This window comes from Pelecanus crispus, chromosome 2, assembly GCF_030463565.1.
Source record: "Pelecanus crispus isolate bPelCri1 chromosome 2, bPelCri1.pri, whole genome shotgun sequence".
In the NCBI taxonomy this organism is placed as follows: Eukaryota; Metazoa; Chordata; class Aves; order Pelecaniformes; family Pelecanidae; genus Pelecanus; species Pelecanus crispus.
In genome coordinates, this window is record NC_134644.1 from 26,964,928 (window position 1) to 26,984,604 (window position 19,677).

General features: G+C 40.3%; 1 protein-coding gene across 2 annotated transcripts in view; it reads right to left on the reverse strand.

The window, feature by feature from the left end:
- CDK6 (cyclin dependent kinase 6) overlaps window positions 1-19,677 on the reverse strand; it is a 136,275-nt gene that overhangs the window by 17,702 nt on the left and 98,896 nt on the right. The gene's annotated exons all lie outside the window — the stretch shown is intronic.

Consider the following 19,677-nt stretch of genomic DNA (forward strand, 5'->3'; position numbering starts at 1 on the left):
TTACTGACGGATGATTAAGGATCCAGCCAAGAATGAGGGCATCTGTGAAGATCAGGCCCCAGATGCGTACCATTTTGGTTCAACAAATGGTAGATTACTCCAACAAATGCAATTCAGGCACACTGCAAACTGAGATACTAATTTGGATTGACTGAAGCCAGGCCGCCCCTCTTTTCTGGAGCACAGCTTACGGTTACACTTTCCAAAACTGTTCAACTGAGATCTGGTGACTTGACAAACAATGCTTATTCCCATGTTTTCATGGCAGCCTTTGGTTATGGAGAAACGTCAGTTCTCCTGCCTCTCTCTGCATACTCCTTTTCTTCTGCCTGCTACAGATCCTTAACAGCAGTGATAGCCAAAGACATTGTTTCACGGTTGCTGTTCATAGGAGAAGACCTCTCCCATCTACACTGGGAGAACAAGGAGTACTCAGCTATAGTCCTTCCCCTCTCGTTGCCCATATGCAGGGGCAGGTGTAGGATCTGGATCTGCTTTTGCTAACCATGAGTTAATTCTGAAAAATGGCACTTTGCATCTTGACACTCCCACTGAGACAATAGAGCTCCATGTCGTGTCACTGCCTATGTTGCGTGTCCACACTAAATACAGTAAATAGACCCAGAGCACTGTGACATTTCTCAGTTAGACATAATAATCTCTGCGGAAATCTGTGCCACCAAGAAAAAGAACAGAGCAATAACTGGAAGACATGCTCACCATCTTTGATGAACTAAACATGCATTTTGTCTCCTTCACATTTGCTGCCATTCAGGTCATGTTGCAGCAACTTACACTGCAAACTGCTTTGCGCAGGGACATTGAGAGAACAATTTCATCAAGTCCGATTTGAAACCATATGACATCAGATTGAAACTGATGGGGTAAAATGTGGTAGTCTGTTACTTGTCCATAAAGGGCTTGCTTTATTTTGATTCTGAATAAATCATAAATAATGGTATGCGCTGCTTCCCAGACATACATGATATTTACTAACTGCAGCCTCTTTGACAAGACCGTTTCAACTCATACTTAAGAGTTTTCTGTATTTTTTTAAGCTTTAAGTTATCCAGCAATACTGGCTTCTACAAAAAAACAAAGCTTAACTTCACTCAGGCAGGAGTATCTACTTCTGCTGGAAGTTTTGAGCCTGATTTTCAAAATGGTCAGTAGCTACAATCCTAGTATCGTTTGTGGCAGCAGACACACTCTGTATCTTCCAAAGTCAAACAATATGACAGCCTTAGGCATTTTTTGAATGACTGCTTAAAATTATTAACTTAGGGTTTCTTTGAGTATTTAATTTTGGCTCCAGCATTAGAATATTGGGGCCCTTTAAACTAACAAAATCTACACAATCAAATAATCCTATCCATGCAAATGGAAAGCTGATTTAATGTTTTAAAATGTATGCTGAACCTTGCGTTAATGTGAAAGCTTGGCAAAGTCAGCCTTGTTCGCAAATCACCTTAGGCAGTGTCATGCCAAAACAAGTATGATTCTTGGGATTTTTAAGGGAGGTTTTTCCCATCATTGCTGCTGTCTCAGATTCACTGAGGGCTGAAGCAAGAATTTAAATTCTTTTGAATAAATAATTATACAACACAAGGTGACCTTCCAACATACTTTGATATTTCATCATAATGAAGTGTTATTAATTCATCTTTCAGCCTCCTATCCATCCCACCATGATGACTACAACAGAATGCCAACTCCAGGTTAGGCACCACTAATGTAATGAAATTTGCCTCATGAATTTTGGCTGGAGGTTCAATTGGAATATTGGACGGATGATTGGGGAAGTAGATCCACTTAATCAGCAGCTGTATGAAGATCTCGTCTCACATTTTGGCACTAGTTACTCTTTAGTAATGACTTGCCAGCACTGCAAGGCCAGTACATAAAAACTTTCACCTCAAGCCGACTGTTTTTTTAATTCTATTCTTAAAGGTGGACATCAGCTCTCCCAGTACCACTGAACTGCGAGCATACTCAGCAGCCACAGAAATGTAAAATTTCACCTTTGTTCTTGGTATCTTTCACTTGACTCACTCACCCACTCACTCCCTGAGGTTTATTTATGCAAGCTCAATCCAGAAGTCCTTACTTGGGGATATGTTCTCCTCTCTGTAATGATACTCTGTGTAAGACTGGTTTAACTCTGAGAGTCTGATTTTGTAGAATTCCTTCTTTTTACCTCAGGAAAGGCATGGAGCTGGGTTTATCTCCTGTGGCAGAAGATGTGAGTCTGTCCTCTGACTTCAAAGAACTCCTGAAATCTGTGCGTACTTGTGTCTCAGGAAAGAGGGATATTCCAATGGAGGAAGGGGCTATCCCTGGGGATACACTTGCCTTTTGTGTGGTTCCTTGATCCTCTCAACCTTCCCTGACTTTGCCTGCTACAAAATCCATGCTCTGAGGGCTCCAACACCGTTGCTGTTACAAAACACGCACTTGAGCAGGGAAGATGGGACAAAAAGACTTACAGTGCATCTAAGACATTTAATTTCCCTATTTGCTCAAGAAGCCTCAGATGTTGTTGTGTCCCCATAATTTCCTATTTTTGTTGGTTGTTGCTTCTTTGATTTTTTAGGGAGGGGGGAGGAGGGAAATGTTACTGGGAATCTGCAGGTGTCTGTCTTGTTTGACCACTCCTTCTCCAGGCCTTGGAGCTAGACCATTATGCACTGCCTCTGGAATGGTGCCCATGGAATGGAGGAAAACCCCTTTCATGTCTAATGTAGGACCAGAATGCCCTTAGCCTACAGATATGAAGACGAGTTGGAGGCACTATATTACTACCTTGTCCCACTAAAATAAACTCCTACTGAGTCAAAAAGCGTGTCCCTTAGTTTCTGAGGTACAAAATGTGCAGCCGCACAATTAAATGGAAATTAGCTATGAGTCTGCATTGTGAGTATTTTCACAGGATAAATCTATCTACTTTTTTATATGGCAGTCCAACACAAAGGTGCATGTAACTCCTGGACTATGTGAAGAACAGCGTTGCCAGCAGGTTGAAGGAGGTGATCCTTCCCCTCTGCTCAGCACTGGTGAGGCCACACCTGGAGTGCTGGGTCCAGTTTTGAGCTCCCCAGTACAAGGGAGACATGGACTTACTGGAGAGAGACACCAGCAAAGGGCCACGAAGATGATTAAGGGACTGGAGCATCTGATATATGAGGAAAGGCTGAGAGAGCTGGGACTGTTTAGCCTGGAGAAGGCTCAGGGAGGGATCTTCTTTTTTTATATATATATAAGTATTTATATATATATATATATTTTTATATATATATTAAAAAAAACCTGAAGGGAGGGTGCAAAGAAGATGGATCCAGGCTTTCTTCAGTGGTGCCCAGTGACAGGACAAGAGGCAATGGGCACAAACGGAAGCACAGGAGGTTCTCTCTGAACATAAGGAAACACTTTTTTGCTGTGAGGGTGACTGAGCACTGACACAAGTTGCCCAAAGAGGTTGTGAGGTTGTGAAGCCTTCCACCTTTGATATATTCAAAAGCCATCTGGACATGGTCCTGGGCAACCAGTTCTAGGTGGCCCTGCTTGAGCAGGGTAGGTTGGACCAGATGATCTCCAGAGGTCCCTTCCAACCTCAACCATTCTGTAGTTCTGTGATAATACAGAAATAAAAATACAGATCATGACATAAGGTTGCAATGTAAAACCTCACAAATCCTGAAAAAGTTACCATCTGCTTATATTTTAGAAGGACTTGCACCACTGATCTTCTGGCCAAAAGGCTGTCATGCTTATATGTAGCTGAACAAATTAGATTTCACCATTCACCAACTTCAGGCTCTTTTCTTTCACCCAAAAGAATATACTCAGCCCATGTTGTTGTTTTGTGCTGAGTTTCACCTTCACTGAATATTCTGTCTGTCTGAACTGGACATTGGTGTCTGAAAGGTTGAGTACTTTATTTTATAGACACTGTGTTTCATGTCTGTGCTACTCAGTTAAAACTGAGGTATAAACATTGCCTAAACAAGTCTCCATGAAAAAATTTTCTCTGGTGCAACTCCACAGACATGCCAAAGCAATTCTAAAAGTATTGTGTACCATGACAATGCAATGACACCCAAGAGATAAATGAGGTTTAACTGTAAACTGACCACTTTACTTTCAACCTTTGGTCTACAAAGCAAAGAGGGGCTGTAACTTTTCATAAGAAAAGTTAGAATTTTCTTAAAGATTGGAATTAAAAATATTGATAAGCATTGCTCTAGTCTATACTGCAGTGCAGGCACAAGGAAAAATATAGTCTAATAAAACCACATGCATTGGGGCACAGAAAAAAATTTCTGCAGGTTTCTCGACAGTGGCTGACATTTTGAACCAATCAGTGACATTCTGATTGAAAACCATCTTCCAGTTTCTGACACTGAGTTATTCAACTACAGGTAAAATGGATACATGGAAGGAAGGTCATGTGAAGAAAAACAGTATTGAAGAGGGAAAAAAAGTCAAGAAATTATCTTTCTAACCAAAACATATTACAGAGCTATCATGGCAATTCTAGAGTTGCCAATACAACTGCCTCCAAGGTTAGACAAGCTTTGTATCTTTCCGGATATGTAAGAAATAACTTCCAAAATAACTATCTGGATTCTTTCTGCTAGTCTATTTGCTGTGTGGTGACACCAGTAGGTGGGAATCCCATCCCCTTCCTTGTTATCACACAAAACCAATAAGGATAATCTCTTGATTACCGACTTGAATACATACTATATTCTCAGTGAAAAGTCTGTATATTGGCAATTGATATGTACTCAGTGAAGTCATACAAGAACGCCCTAAAATGAAAAAAAGCATCATGAGTGGGAAAGGTACAACTTGCTTTTTGGGCAAGTAGGGCTTAGACAGTCTTGTTGAAAGGATGGCAAGGAGAAGCGTTGGGAAGAAGAGCGGCAATTTCAGAACAGGTAGCTGCTGCTTTGAAGGCATTAGACAAGATGGGGGAGGTCTTGAAAGAGAAAGTCTGTGATAATTTGACATAGTGGAAAGAAAAATATAAAGGGAAAGAATATAACAGAAGTTCATGGAAGCGGTACAAGGAATTTTAGAAGTTGGTAAGGTTGTAGTAGTAAAGTCTAGGAGTTTGTATGTCTGTGTGTATAAGAGCAACAAGGTGATGGTGAAGAAACTGAAAAAGCTAAAGTCAAGAAACATTTGCCAAGGAATCCTGCACCGTGCCATGGGAAACCTGCCAAGCTACATAGTCTGTGACTCAGAGATATATTTAAATGATGTTTTTTTTTTTTCTTTTCGTATTACAAAATGTGAATAGCTGGCAAATAATTTTGTTAGATTCTTAGTTACTTGTTATGAATAAAATATTTTCATTTTTAGAATTAAAAACAAGACCTAAAACTTGAATTATGAGATGACTAGAAATAACATGATCTGGACTGTCCTGTGGAAACCTTTATTCAGAGGGATTATTTCTGAGCTGATTCCTCACTCTTGTTCCCACCACTGTTTCTCTTTGACAGATCCCCCAGAGAAGTCTGTACTGCAGGCATGAAAAGAGAAACTAAGGCAAGATAAGAGGAAAAAGTACGTATCACTGTTTAAAGATGAAGATCATTGGCCCTTCTGAAAAGTAAAATGAATATAGTACAGTATAAAACTTTACTCTGAAAACAGGCCACAGTTGAAAACATTGCACGCTCTGGACAGTTACCCACTTCCAGTCACAAGTGACTTGCCTCAGCTGTTGTGCAATTCAGAGTTCTCATTTTAAACGTAACATTTTTTGTACTTCTCCCTCTCTTTTAACAATATCTTTGTGTGGGTGTGTGCCAGACACAGCATAGGAAGAAGTTACTTCATGTAGAGCTCATTATACTTGATCACAAATTGCTCAGAACTTTTAAGAAACTTCTCTTCTCCTACATATAAGAAGATGACATAGATAAACATTACGACTGAAGAAATACTCTTCAGCTAAAATCTGACAGAAAACAGATCAGCCATCTTGAGTTTCTCATTTTAGTCTTTAACAGCCTGATTTTTTTACTCGAAATCTATCATTCTTCAAGTATGATAGTACCACAATCATGAATAACATCTCTAAGATCATTGGGACTATGTCAGTATTAAACTATTATTAGAATCAGATCTAATGTATCAAAAGAATTGCAATAATTATTAGTTTCTCTGGAGTTTCTCAGGTCAATAGACAGAAGCAGATAAAGGAAAACAGGTAGTTTCTGAAAAACTGTTGCAAACTTCCAGTGCTGTAGTGTGTTGAATTTGCTCCCATTGCTATTTAAAATGAAGTAAATGAATTCTAAAACGAAAGATAATATTCTGACCCCCAAACACACATACAGTCTATTTCCTAAGAAACATATGGGATTTCTGCCTGAACTGAGAAAGCAAGGTGCTTTCTGAGCTGAGTGTAGGTACAAGCCAAAAAAGGAAAGACCCAGCTGGTAGAGCGAGCTTCCAGGACACTGTTCACGTACAGGTCCAACGCTGCTAGAAACGTGGCTGGAAGCTGCACGCCTCTAGTGTGCAAGAGGAGACAAAAGGTAAAACAGAAAAGAATATTAAGAGTGAGAGAGAACACACTGAAAAAGATTAGGCATCATTCTGGCAATCCACTTTGGGGTTAAGATTGCTCATTAAATGAATGTTTCCTGGTGTGGTTTTTCATCATGAAAAGTTTGCACTGCTTTGCTGCAAATGATTGTATCACATGGAGATGCTGGACTTTCTGAGAGTTTTTAACATACAGGTTGGCAGCCTGGGAAGAGCCAGAGTTGTGAAGCGGACAAATCAGAAGAAATTTGCAGGTGGATGTGCATGTTTCCTTTGCATGCATAACAGAAAAGGAAAAGTTAGTAAAAGGGAAACCAAATAGAGGCAATATGTACAGCTTTACGACCAAAGCAGGGCCAGCCTACTATGTAGATTCGGTTGTGGATTAAAAATACAGCAAAAAGTAAGAGAAAGAGCATAAATGAGAGAAAATATAAGCATCTTCAAAGCTCCCTTAGGAACTGGGCAAAGGAAGATCTTTTTCTGGGTGCTTAATATTTGCTTGACACCTTTCATGTAAGCATTGTGTTTCAAGGTCCTGGGTCCTTGGAGCAGAATGACGGGCCTTGTCCCCCACCACTGACATGAAAGGGAGCTTTATCACAGACATCGATGACCCCAGGATCAAGCCAAGTGAGAGGTTTCACAACCTCTGATAAGAAAAAAAAGGTGCTTCAACAGAAGGATACTCACATATGTGTGTGTGTGTGTGTAGATATATATATATATCTAAAGCCCAAAAAGTAAGGTAAGTGCAGATATTATCTTTGATCATATGCTCTAGCATGGGCAGATCACATCTGTTCCTGGGCAGAACTTCAGCATTCATCATTTAACACTACTTTTTTGAAATGGAAGAGCCTTGATAGGTTGAATGTCCTTCACTTACTCCCTCAGCACGCACGTCACATTCTCTTATCTGTGGACATTTGCTTCTCCAGAAGATTTGTAGGTTTTTTTCACAGGGGCTTTAAGAGTTGTTATCTCAGCTCAGGGAGCATGATGTAACAGTGGCATTTTGAAAACTGTCCCAACATTTGAAGCAAGTTCTGGAAATACATACACAACTGACCTTGGAAGAAGGGAAAGGGAAAAAAATGTATAGTCTCTGCTTGGAGTAGAATAAGAAGCATTCCTCTTGTTTGTACTGACTGTTCTACCAGCAATATGATTTAACTGTTTGTGTATTAAACACCCACCCCATCACTGCACACAGTTAAATTACATCTATCTTGTCAGTCAGCAGTTTGAAGTTTAATTATATAACGAAACTGCAGGCTTCTGCATTTTTATAGCATCCTGAAAGAACTACTGGTATGACAAATACAATATGGTCGTGCTCTTCCTGTGATCACTTATTTAGTTTTCTGTATTCTCTTCTCTCTCATGAATGTAGCTCATACCCCCTTTCTAAACTTGCACTCTCTAAAACTGCCATGCTTCTTTGCTCTTCTTGTGCAACTCAGTTTTAGGGTTTGAAGGCATTAATTGGGCTATGGATTAGATAAAGGCTGTCCTATGTGGATGGATAGGAGTCAAGAGGGCTCCTTCCTCTCCAGTCCACTTACATAAGCAATGGTGCAAATCGGTGTGCAGGATGCTGTGCGCAGGCAGTGTGTGTGTCTGCGCAGAGTTCAGGAAAATCCTCACCTCCGGGTGTTTGTGCTGTGAAAAAATTTGCCCATATTTTCCTTGAAAAGATCTAAATCCTCCTTCCAGAGCATGCCAGAGCTGTTTTTCACCACTCCTTTAACTCATAATTTACTCCTCACTTAAAAATCTAGCAGACAGCACTCCAAAATGACACATTCTAGGCAGAGTGTGAAGGTGCTCTTTAATGCTGTATTTTAAAGAAGTGGTTTTAAAACATCTATAACACAGCAAAAGACCTACCTTCAAGGGAAGCAATAGGAGTTAATAGGAGTTTAAGTCTGTTCCTAGTCTTTATCGATTACGCAAATGAAAGGAAAGCAACCTTCTAGATGACATATCTACTCCTTTATCCTGTATGAAATTTCATTGTGAAAATCTATTCAAATCACAATTTTCAGAGATACAGAATTAATTTTTTATAGTTCCACAACTTCGCATTGCCAAGATGACTCTGAGAAAGCTCATCAGTTGACATTTACCATATTTACTGATGTAAAAAACTCTTTAAAAATGGACTTTGCTCTGAGAGTGCCTCTAATGCTGGAACTAGTTTTAATCAAGAGGATATGTAACAGGTTTTCAAGTCTGAGGCCCTCTAATCAAAATCCAATTCATGCTCCACAAACTGAATATATTTTCAATCGGATTGCTTTCCCAGTAAAACTTTAAACTAAAAAACTTTGTGCCATTAGGTTGATTTCTCTTGGAATAAACTTTTTATCCAAATATGTAACAGTGTTATCATTCTTGTAGCAGCTGAAAGTCTATGCACACATAATTATTGCCTGAAGGAAACTAAATCTTACTTACTCCTGATTCTTCTATCAAAGCAGAAGCAAATTAGTGTAAAAGGAAGATGTATACCTCACATACTATTTCATTCAGTCTCCCCAAAGATACTTAGCAAATTAACATCCAAGTATGTGTTCACAGTTTTTCTAGGGTTTTATTTCTTTCTCAGTAAAGCAAGGAGCTTCACAGACTAAAGTATACCCTATAGATAAAAGAGCTTATACTCTAAATACATAACATAATATAATGAGAAAAGACAGTGTTATAAATGATGCTTTAGTTCCATCATTATGAGTTACACATAAAATGGTACATCTATTTGACTAAATTACTAGTCTAACTTTTTTTTTTTTTAATTCTAGAGCTGGGAAGAGTAAGGCAGAAAAGCAAATATCCAACTATAAAAGCATCAGAAAAAAAAATCTGAAAGACAAAATCTTTTCTGTCATCTGCAGTAGTACAGTGACAGAGTGATAATGAGGTAACAGTGGTTGTGCACGGGCATTCTCTGGGACTTCCCACAAGAGAGCTCCAATAGATGTCAAATTTCCATATTTGAAGGGAAACGTAGAATTCAAAACGTTCCACACAACCTAGAACATAAAATTCTCAATACAGAATAAAATCCAAGAAAAAGGGATTTCTTTTCTCCCTGTGGGAAAACATTACAAGATAAGAGGGAGAATCCTTGGGTTTTCTCTCCAGCTGGGCTTGAGCTGCTCCTATGTGGTATTGAGTACATGTTTTGATCTATGATCCCTTCTGTTGCCCCTGTACTAGGTGTTAATGGCACCTGTTGCACTAAGCCTCTCTAAATTTTCAGATAAACCTGAAACATCAGAAGAACTGCCGCCCCCCTGCAACTAATATGTCTCATCACCTTCAGCTGTAATAAAACACTCTTGGTTGGAAAAAAATCTCTGAAAGGGGATTACAACCCTTCAGACAAGAAAGGGAGGGAAAACGTTTCAGTACTAAACAGTAAACTGTTATGTGAGCAGAGGTGAAATTTCAACTTCAAACTTTTTATCCAGCTGCTGAGTCTGAGTGTCAAAGGACATGAAAGTGGATTAGAAGGATGGTGTGAAGAAAATACTTTAATTTTTAGCAGCTGTGCTGGCTTACAGTGAATTAATAAACACCTGCAGAAAAACTTGAGATAAGCATTTAAGGTAGAAAGTATGTGTAGCAACCATACAAGGAAAACTGATACAGTTTTCAAAGGCCGGTTAAACTAGATATAACTTTGCCCTAAGCAATATTTTGTCCTATGCAATATGCTCTGTTACTCAGGCTGGAGGAGCTGCAAGATTTACGTTCACTGGCCCATGACAATACATAGTAATCTGAGTTCACCTGTTGAGAGCTCTCCAGTTACTTATCCTGTTCAGCTATTAGTGATTTCACATGAAATCTTTTTTTCCCACTTGAACCCTGACCAAGAGAAAGGGTAAGTTAATTTCTTATGTTAAAGAGAAAAAAAACAAAAAAGAACTTCCAGGTGACAACACTGCTCAGATGCCACCCTCCCTTATGCAACTGCAGCGTTAACACACTTTATGGTATAGATTTGTGTGTTTCAAAGCTTCCCAAATTAATTTTGGGACAACTTTTATTCTGTTATCTCTGCTTTGCCATTACTGAGCCATAGGCCTGCTTCTGTGTTGTCTGTGGCACAACTCTATTGGCTTTCCATGTTATTTTAATGGGAATAGCATACAACTCTGTCTTTACAGAATGAACGTTTCCTCCATCTCTGAAGTACTGAGCACCTGTAGCTCCTTGAGCCACCCCACTTCTTGAACTTTACAGTCCTCACATCACCAGGTTGTTCACTACCTTCATGTCCACTACAAGGAGTTACCCAAGATCCAGATGGAGTTGGATGTCATTTCTGAAAAAAAACCTGATTTGCTCAGAATTAAAAAACCAGAATCCTCTTCTGGAGTAAGTGAATAACCGAGTAAAAGCTTCCTTCCATGGTAAGCCATTTTATGCCTTGCTTTTCATACAGCTGTGGCTGGAGTGTTTGCCAAAAATGGAGAGTTTACCAAAAAGTCTGGGCCCTCTTTAAACTCCACTCTCACTTTCCAGCAAAGTGCCCTAACCATCAAACTCTTAAAAGATCTAGGAGATGAGCGACACCTACCTTTCCTTTTGCAATTACTTTCCAGAAAAGGAAAACTGATTCCAAGGCAGGAGAGAAACAAGCAAGCCTGTTTCTGTGCCTCAGAGCGTAGGACAGCCAGCTAGGATACAGTTCTGACTTTGTACATATACTCTTTCATTGCTAATGGTCTGATAAGATCTAGGTGTAACCGAGTATCTTCATTCTTGCAGCGGCAGAGTATGATTCATCACTGCCAAACAGGCTTAATTTAACAGCTATAGATAGGAACATTACTGAAAAATCTCTTGCTACATATACTTCTTTAGATGCTGAAAGCTTGCACTCCAATTATTTGGATATAAAGAGCACTTAAAAAATTATTTGATTGTGTAGAACAGCGTGTATGCTGTACTGACATCATAATAAAACCTGTTTCATGGACATAATCTAATAAAAATGATCTGATAATTCACTATAGTTGGTCAAGTTCTGGATGATATAGCTGATTGAGTCATTTATCTTCAGGTAACTGATCCAGACTCAGTCAAAATCAATAGTAACGGAATCTTCATGCCAATTTACTCCAGTTCAGTACAATAAATGAGTGGAAATGAAGTAATCCCTTGGATGAAATTCTTATTTGACAAATGTCTATATTCCAAAAGCACTTATTATTGACAAACCTGGATATGTTAGGAGAGAAGCTATGAATGTGGAGAATATTTAAGTAAAAGAAGAAATACTGCATCAGAGATTGTCTTAGAGTTGCTTCCGGACAGTATGTGTTCAGCACATCTATAAAAGGAAAGCAGAGCACATTACGCATGAGTTTCTGGAAGAAGTCATATGGTTTGTCCATGCATAGCCAGACTGCTGTTTCCTCAAAGACTGCAAAATGAAGCATGTTGCCAGCATAAGAGGGCAGTCAGGCATGTCACATGCCGACATCAAGAGCTCTCGACTTGTCAAATCCTGGCTCTGTCTCTAGCAGAGGCAGCGTACCATGGTGGCTGTGTCTCACATTGACTCATTTGTACAGGGCCAGCGTGTCGGCAGGTCAAGCAGAGCACGCAAGCGAATGTGATGGCAGTGCCACAGGCGTTGTGTGAACAAAAATTAGAAGCAAGGCAACAACATGTGTATTCATCTCACAAGGTGAACCGTGGCTTCAAAGGAAGAAGGGACAGGAACTAGCGTGAGCTGTATCCTGCCATGCCTCTTTATATTTTAGTACACAGCCAATACCAGGACCCTGAGGACTGATGGCAAAGGTGGCTCCAGCTACGTGTGGGTACCACGTGTGCTGCTCTGTGGCAGTCAGCACACACATGCAGGAGAAGCTGTGGCCACCTCCCTTCCTCCCCAAATTAGGACTCTATCTAGGTCTTTGCAATCTGCAACTACAGCCAAAGCACAGACTCCCAGACCAGCTGGCAAGTTCTCTGCAGTGGTCTGAACCCTGCTGTGTAGGTAAGCTTTTCCGCAAAGGCAGTGGGGAGCTGCCTCTGGGCATTGCGGTTCCCTTGGAGAAATGGTTTCCAGAAATCTAAATATCAAACTTCCTCTTGCTTTCTCTTTGACATTTTGAGCTCTCCTCTCACAGCCAATTATGTACTTGGTACAAAGTAGTACAACATTTCAGAAAGTTGTGTTTTGCTCTGCTGTCCTTAGCTGGTTTTAAACTCCTTTTGTTGTCTGCTCCTTTAGGTGCATTTTCCACTTCTCTCATGCAGATTTATGATTTTTTTTAGATGCAAAGAACATCGAACAGCTTTGGTGAACACCTACATATGGAGAAGCACTAGTGTGAAGCTGTTGAAAAGATACAAATGTGAGACAGATTTGTCCTATATACTTCTGAACTACTACATACTATTTTTATGACTGACCAATGGTAGCTTATTATTAGATTTCTTTTCTGGACAATCAAATACAGAAAACTCAGTAAAGCTGCCCAGATCAAAATTTCTGACTAGACACTCAATTTGGAAGAAAACCCACACTTGGGAACTCAGCAACATAAGCCACAATTAAAATCTAGTCTTTCTCCCCCCTCTCCGGACTGCACCAGTGTCCAGGAAAGGATCCCGTACACCCACTTGGAGTTTAAATACCTTTTTGTAGCCATTTTCTTATGAAAGAGAAAAGTAAATAAAAACAATGTTTAGTTCTATTACGAGTCAAACAAAAGTACACAGAGCTTCCCCCGGCCAAACTCTAGGCAAAAAGCAAAGCCTCTCTCAGCCAAGTTCCTGAAGAGGGAAGCTGTGTGAAAGAGCCAGGAGACCCTTTCAAAAGGAAAGTCTTTGGGCAGCGTACAGCTGGCTATCCCTCTCCGGGTTGGAGAGGAAGGGGCACGGGTAGCATTGCTCTGCTTCTCTCCTGCTCTCTGGCTGGTGGAGTGATCACTGAAAGCCATCTGCAGCTGGGGATACCATCTAAGCAGCCCTCAGGCTGCTCTGGCTTATCCCAGGAATGGGCTTGTCTTTGAGACACTCCAGAAGACACAAAGGTGGTGCACCTTCACATCGACTGGCCGGCAGCCGTGCCGAGCACAGCTCAGCATGAGGGACCTAGGCGTTTCTGCTGCCAGCTGCATTTCCAAATATTCATTACAAATCCTACGATGTTAATACCAAGGACTTACAAATATCTACATCATGACTGACACGTTGTGGTCTTTCTCCTAGCCACAAAGTCTTTTCCTCTGACCTCTGGCCAGGCTAATTCAGATTGTCACAGGCTGGAATATCACCCCTCTAAGGAATGTATATTTTTTTAAGGGTGACGTGTGCAGTGGGATTTCAGACTCGTGCTGTGCCCCCTGCACATGAAGAAGCTACGGGAAGCTTTCCAGGAGGGGAGCGCTCTCGTGAGCTCCCACTGGGCTTGAGCTGTGTGCGGCCACCAGCTGCCAGCCCAGAGCCACCCAGCCCTGGTCCCTTGGCCACTGCCTGGCCTGACATGACCCCACACCTGAACTTAACAGTCAAATTAAACTTGGTCAGCTAACACCATTTCTGCGGGTCTTCTTACCCCTGCCTCAAGGTTCCCTTCTGGTTTTTGTCATGGGTAGTGACAGTTTTTGGTTTCTATGGTTTATCAACGGTTTCCCTTACCAACAGATCTATTCCTCTGACTGAAAGTCTGGCACAGCTGGAAACTAGGAGGAAAACCACAAATGAATGGCCTGGCACTCACTCACCACTCATCTCCAACCACAGACCGATACAGTTACTGGATTTGACTAACGGCTATCAATCAGCCCAACTGTAGACACTTAGAAAGATATCAGCTAGAAAAGGCTTGAGGGAAAATGTGAGCTAAAAAGCAACAAGGTATTTTACTTTTAATGGGGTGATGCTGTCTTGGAAACTCACATCTATTTCCTACTCAATAATTAGCAGTATTATTCTGACTGTTTGCCCTTCTCTCCATTAATGTGCGTTTGTCCTCTGCCCAAAGCCAATGGGAGTTCTGCCTCAGAGGTCAGCTTAAACAGAAAACAATCCTGCTTATCCAAAAACTGGAATAACACGAACAAGTACAGTCTTCTGCCTTCCTTTGTTAGTTAAGTTTGAAGCAAAATGTCATTGTTGTTCCATCAGATCACTAAGGTCGCTAAGCTAAATTGTGGCTTGGGTCCATTCAACTTAAAAAAATGCTTGAAAAAAATCTTTGTAATAGGCTGGCCACTTATCTGGGTAGGAAGAAAAAATCCTATTTTATTAGGTCCGGTTTGGAAAAACCATCAGCCTCCCACACACCCATGTGCACATGAATGGCAGAAGAATAAAGGAGGAAAAGTGCAAAGCACAGAATTTTGAACGCTGACAAGATCTTTCCAAGGAACGAACCTTCTCCCAGTACAGTTGGTCTGGACTGTGGTGAACTTTTATGGCACTTGCAACTTAAATCATTCTTGTAACAAAACAAGATAATTTCCAAAAATGGCAAAAACAAACTCAGGCCAGAATTGTACAGTACCTTGGTTCAAAGGTTGCAAATCAAGCTGTGTAGCTTTTACAGTTCTAAGCTGCAACATTCACCTTTGCTTGTTAAAACAAAGACAAAACAGAAAAGGAAAAAAAGTTGTTGTTTTAAATTTCCTGCTACCAAAATATAACTGTGAGCAAGCAGACAAGTGAATGATTACACTTTTGAGCTCTTGGTCCACTAGATATGTTGGTTTAAGGTTCACTGAAAAACACCAGATAATACGATTGCAAAGCCTGTGTTTAAAATTGCTGCATGATAAAGAGAACAGTTCTCTCTTAAACCACATGTAAGATGTTTACCAGTTTATATGGAAAACCCAACTTATAAGCAGCATTGATAGCTGTATTTACTCAGTTGCTTTTCACCTAGATGTCTCTACTGTCTTGGTTTTATTATGCCTTCCCTCCCAACATCCAGTTATATATCCTTTTTTTTTTTTCTTTCATTGATTCCTCTTCTGCTCCCTCTATTTCTCTCTTCTTTCCAACATAAAGCATATTTGAAAATATATTACAGCTCTCTTCTGTCTCTGCTTTTGAAAGTAATTTCAGAAATGTGTTGAAAATAACAGAGCACAAAAAGGGAACGTTAAGCTAAGAGCTGAAAAAAAGGTAGAAACTTTACTGTATGGAGAAATGCAGGATCTAGTAGGCAAAACAAAATACTCCTACTGCTGCATAGCTACAGTGCCCGCTTAGAACAGTGAGGACTAAATGATCAGATATGCTGAAGCACAGGAAAATAACTGACAAAGAATTAAAATGCATCTGAAATGAGACAAAGCCATGTCACAGAAGTGTGCCTCACAATTCCTTACATGGCAGTATTCATATTTTAGTGTCTCTTTCTTATCTTTAGAGTCTCTACTATCAGGATGACCAGGATTTCATCTGCAATATCCATACACACAGCAAGAAGTTAAAAACCCAGTTTGGTGACAATTCACAACAGTGTGCAAAACAACTTGTAATAAAGATAATTTTGAAAAGACAAGGAACATAATCTTTCCCTACAGAAATCCTGGTGATTTTTCCATGGTTTCCTACCCTACATAACTCATGCTAAGTTTATCCACTGATTTCAGTTTGAGACAGAGTTTTGTTTATGGCATGTTATATGAATATGTGGTCTCTCTCTTCTGGTCTTGTCCAAACCAAAGCATCTTCAGTCACATCTTTGCCTTCACTGATGCACTTGGGCTATGGCAAGAATATGTACTATACTTAGAAAAATAAGCTCTGTATTAAGATGCATAGTATTTTGCTGCTAATGATTCAGTATATGACACTTTACTGTTGATTACAGGCTTTAAACAAACGTTTCTGCTCCCCCAATGCTTTGGATAATTGAACAATATTAATGGAAAACATTTTAAAGTGATGACATACTGTTACTTAATTTGAAACGAGGGTCACTTAGTACATATAAATCCTCCTATCAGGTATGCATTTGCAAAGTTACAGACTCATTGTCTGTTCCTCAAGACCATTCAACACCAAAGCAACTCATCTCAAGGAATGACTAACCCAGGATATGTCTGGAGTAGAGGACACAGTGCTTCAAATTTCCAAGCAATTCTCTGCAATAGCAGAATTTCTGTGAATCACTTTCCCCGAAGCCCACTGTCCTCTCTACTTCATTCTCCAGATGAAGAACATGCTTAGGCAGTTGAGAACCTGTGGTTCTGTTGTTGAACATACGTTGCCAGATGTATACCTAATTTTTTCAAAGTGCAACCTTAAAAAGACTACATCTGTGAGAGATTAGCACCTATAGGAAGAGCTAATTCAGACCAAATGAGCGCATGATGAAACTGATGCTAGTTAGAAGAGCAGACTCAAGGATGAACTGGACTGCAGATCTCTTCCGAGATAAAAGCTGCCTGTCCCATTCAAAGCACCAGAGAACCTGCAGGCTCTGTTATGAGTTATCACTTTGTTGCCTACTGGTAACAAATGGGAGCATGTACCCTCCTTCTCTGGATAAGGACGTGCATACAGTAGCTCACATACTCGTAGCCTGATTTCCTTTGAAGTAACCTTTTTGTGTGTGTGTGTGCGTGTGTGATATTTTAGCAGACAGATAACAACAATCATACTAGCAGAGTGGCTTAAATTCTTGCAAATTTAGCTTGAACACACTTTTTTGCTTGTGCTACACAGTCTCAGGAAGACCAGAAGACAGACACTGCGAATTCCAGACTCAGCTCCTCAGCTGACAGTTCTTCGTATCTCCCACATACATTGCAACCCTTATTTTGAATGAAAGTCTCACAGTCCTGGGGGTTACCTGTTGAAGTCTATTTCACAGATAAGACAACTGAAAGCTTGTACAGGATCACTGAAAGAAGTGCAAGGAACGGAAGCTGGGACAACACTATGCAATACCCTCTCCTCTTTGCCAGTTTGCAACATGGTCTTTTACAGAGATCACTCCAGCTAAGTGCTGCACTATGCACATTAACAGAGATTAGCTCTGCCACTCTTTGTGCCACTCTATCTCACTGAATTGTTTCTAGAGAGGTTACAATCCTCTTTGAAGCCAGGATTAATTTCAACAATGATTTCAGCGAAGCCAAGAGTTTAGCACAAGATCTAGCTAAAAAAAGTTACTCTGTTCACTCAGTGACAGAAGCTCAAGCTTTCCTATCCAGCTTCAGGTTTTGGAGACAGCTTAAAAACAGGTGTTTCTGTTACACTTGGCTATGTTCTTCTGCAACCGCTTGACCATATTTATCCCACAAAGCATTAACTGAAACTTAAGCTGCAGAGCTGACTGCTCTTCCCTTGCTCACAAGTAAAGGTGGAATCCAGGGGCAGGTGGGTGCCCCGTCTCCTTCCACAGACCTATCCTACCACCTGGTTCTGGAGTTGACACAGAAAAAGTACATGCATGGGATCCAATGGCTGCATTTCAAACTCTACTAATAACCTATGGCTTGTTTGGAAAGGGGAAAAAAGATTTACTGTATCTTAGTGTGAAAGATGATTTACAATTACTCTGTACTGTAAGACATTTTATCTAAGAATGAAAAAGTGTGTATTGCTAGGTTTTTTAAAGCTGTTAAATGTTTTATGATTAAAGGCGGCCTGTAAGTCCCAAATCCAATGCTCACATGACAGCCTAATCACCAGGTGAGGCTCTAAGCTTTGGTTTTATCACATCTATATACATTACCTAGAGCATCAGAGTCCTGGGCTCATGGCTTTTCTACACAGAATGATGCAGAAAACTGGACAAATTTATACCATTGAAAGATGACTTATATGCGTATAGCTTGTTTCCCTATGTCCATTGTTTGTGTCCACCAGGGAACTTGTCCCATCATAGGTATTTTAGTAGAGTCGCACACCTTTTATCTGTTGCTGCAATTTTCAGGCATGGCTGGTAATGCAATAACTGTCTCACATATATTAGGAGCTGGCAGAGTAAGCTGAAAAATGAGACAACCGCTAAAAACATGATTTAATATTTTAAAATTAATAAATAATAGCCGCATGCTATTTGTGCCAATCTTGTGGCTTATGAAATTCTGGGACTGATGATTTTACCAACAGCAGGCTGATTAAAACACCATGGAGCTGGTGCATGAATAGTCTCAGTAAGAAGCCCATGTGCACAGAATTAATTTCTGTCTTGGCTGGATGAAGCTTGGGGCACTGAGATAATACTGTTTTACTTTTGGTTTGGGGAGGTGGAAAAGGTTTTTGGGAGAGGACTGTCTTTCAAGTTTTGGGTTTGAATTGGTACCTGTAATGTTTGTGAAGATTGCACATGCAGTCACAACACTGGCCACTCTCAAATGTATGACTTCTTCAGCTTGACTGGGCTGTGAATATAATATAGGCTACAAAAACTGATGGTCTCTTCTGATGAGTTTTAGCTCTATATTTACTACAAGGGAAGACAAACGCAGTTGCTTGTGCAATATTATAGCTAAACTTGCCTAGCTGGAATTATTATATAGATATCTGCCTCATTAGTCCCACATACACACCTACTAACACCCTAGTCTGTGCAGGATTGAAATCATATAGGATTGTGGTTTTGAAGACTGGGCATCTATAGATGCACTAAGAACTAACCATCGAAGTGTTTCGACATTTTTTCTCAAGACTGCCTACTCAGAAGAGAGTCGACTGGTGATTCCTGCTTATAGATCATTTCACCCCAATGCAGATTCCAGTCGTCTTCCCCTCTCACACTCATTCACCTTGATTAAGTATTTATTACCTAATCCAAGCAAGAAGAGAGACAGTCCCTTCTTCCTAAAACACTGGTCATGGCTTCCTGCTTTGGAGCCGCCTGCAGTCCTTGAGCCAGCTGGAAGAGTTTCATGTATCTAGACAGAAGTCGATGCTACTCCCATGTTTGCCTTTTCTTTAATGAGTTGTTCACTGAGTAGGAGGTACAAAGCCCTTTCCTACCAGCCAGGAAAATGCTCAGCCTCAGAGTGAAACCTTTTTATAAGTAATCCTTATTTTTACCTAAACATAGAAAAAAATGCTAATCTTCTTGCTGTGCCAAAGGATGCCCCCTTGCTGTTGGGTCGCTGTCAG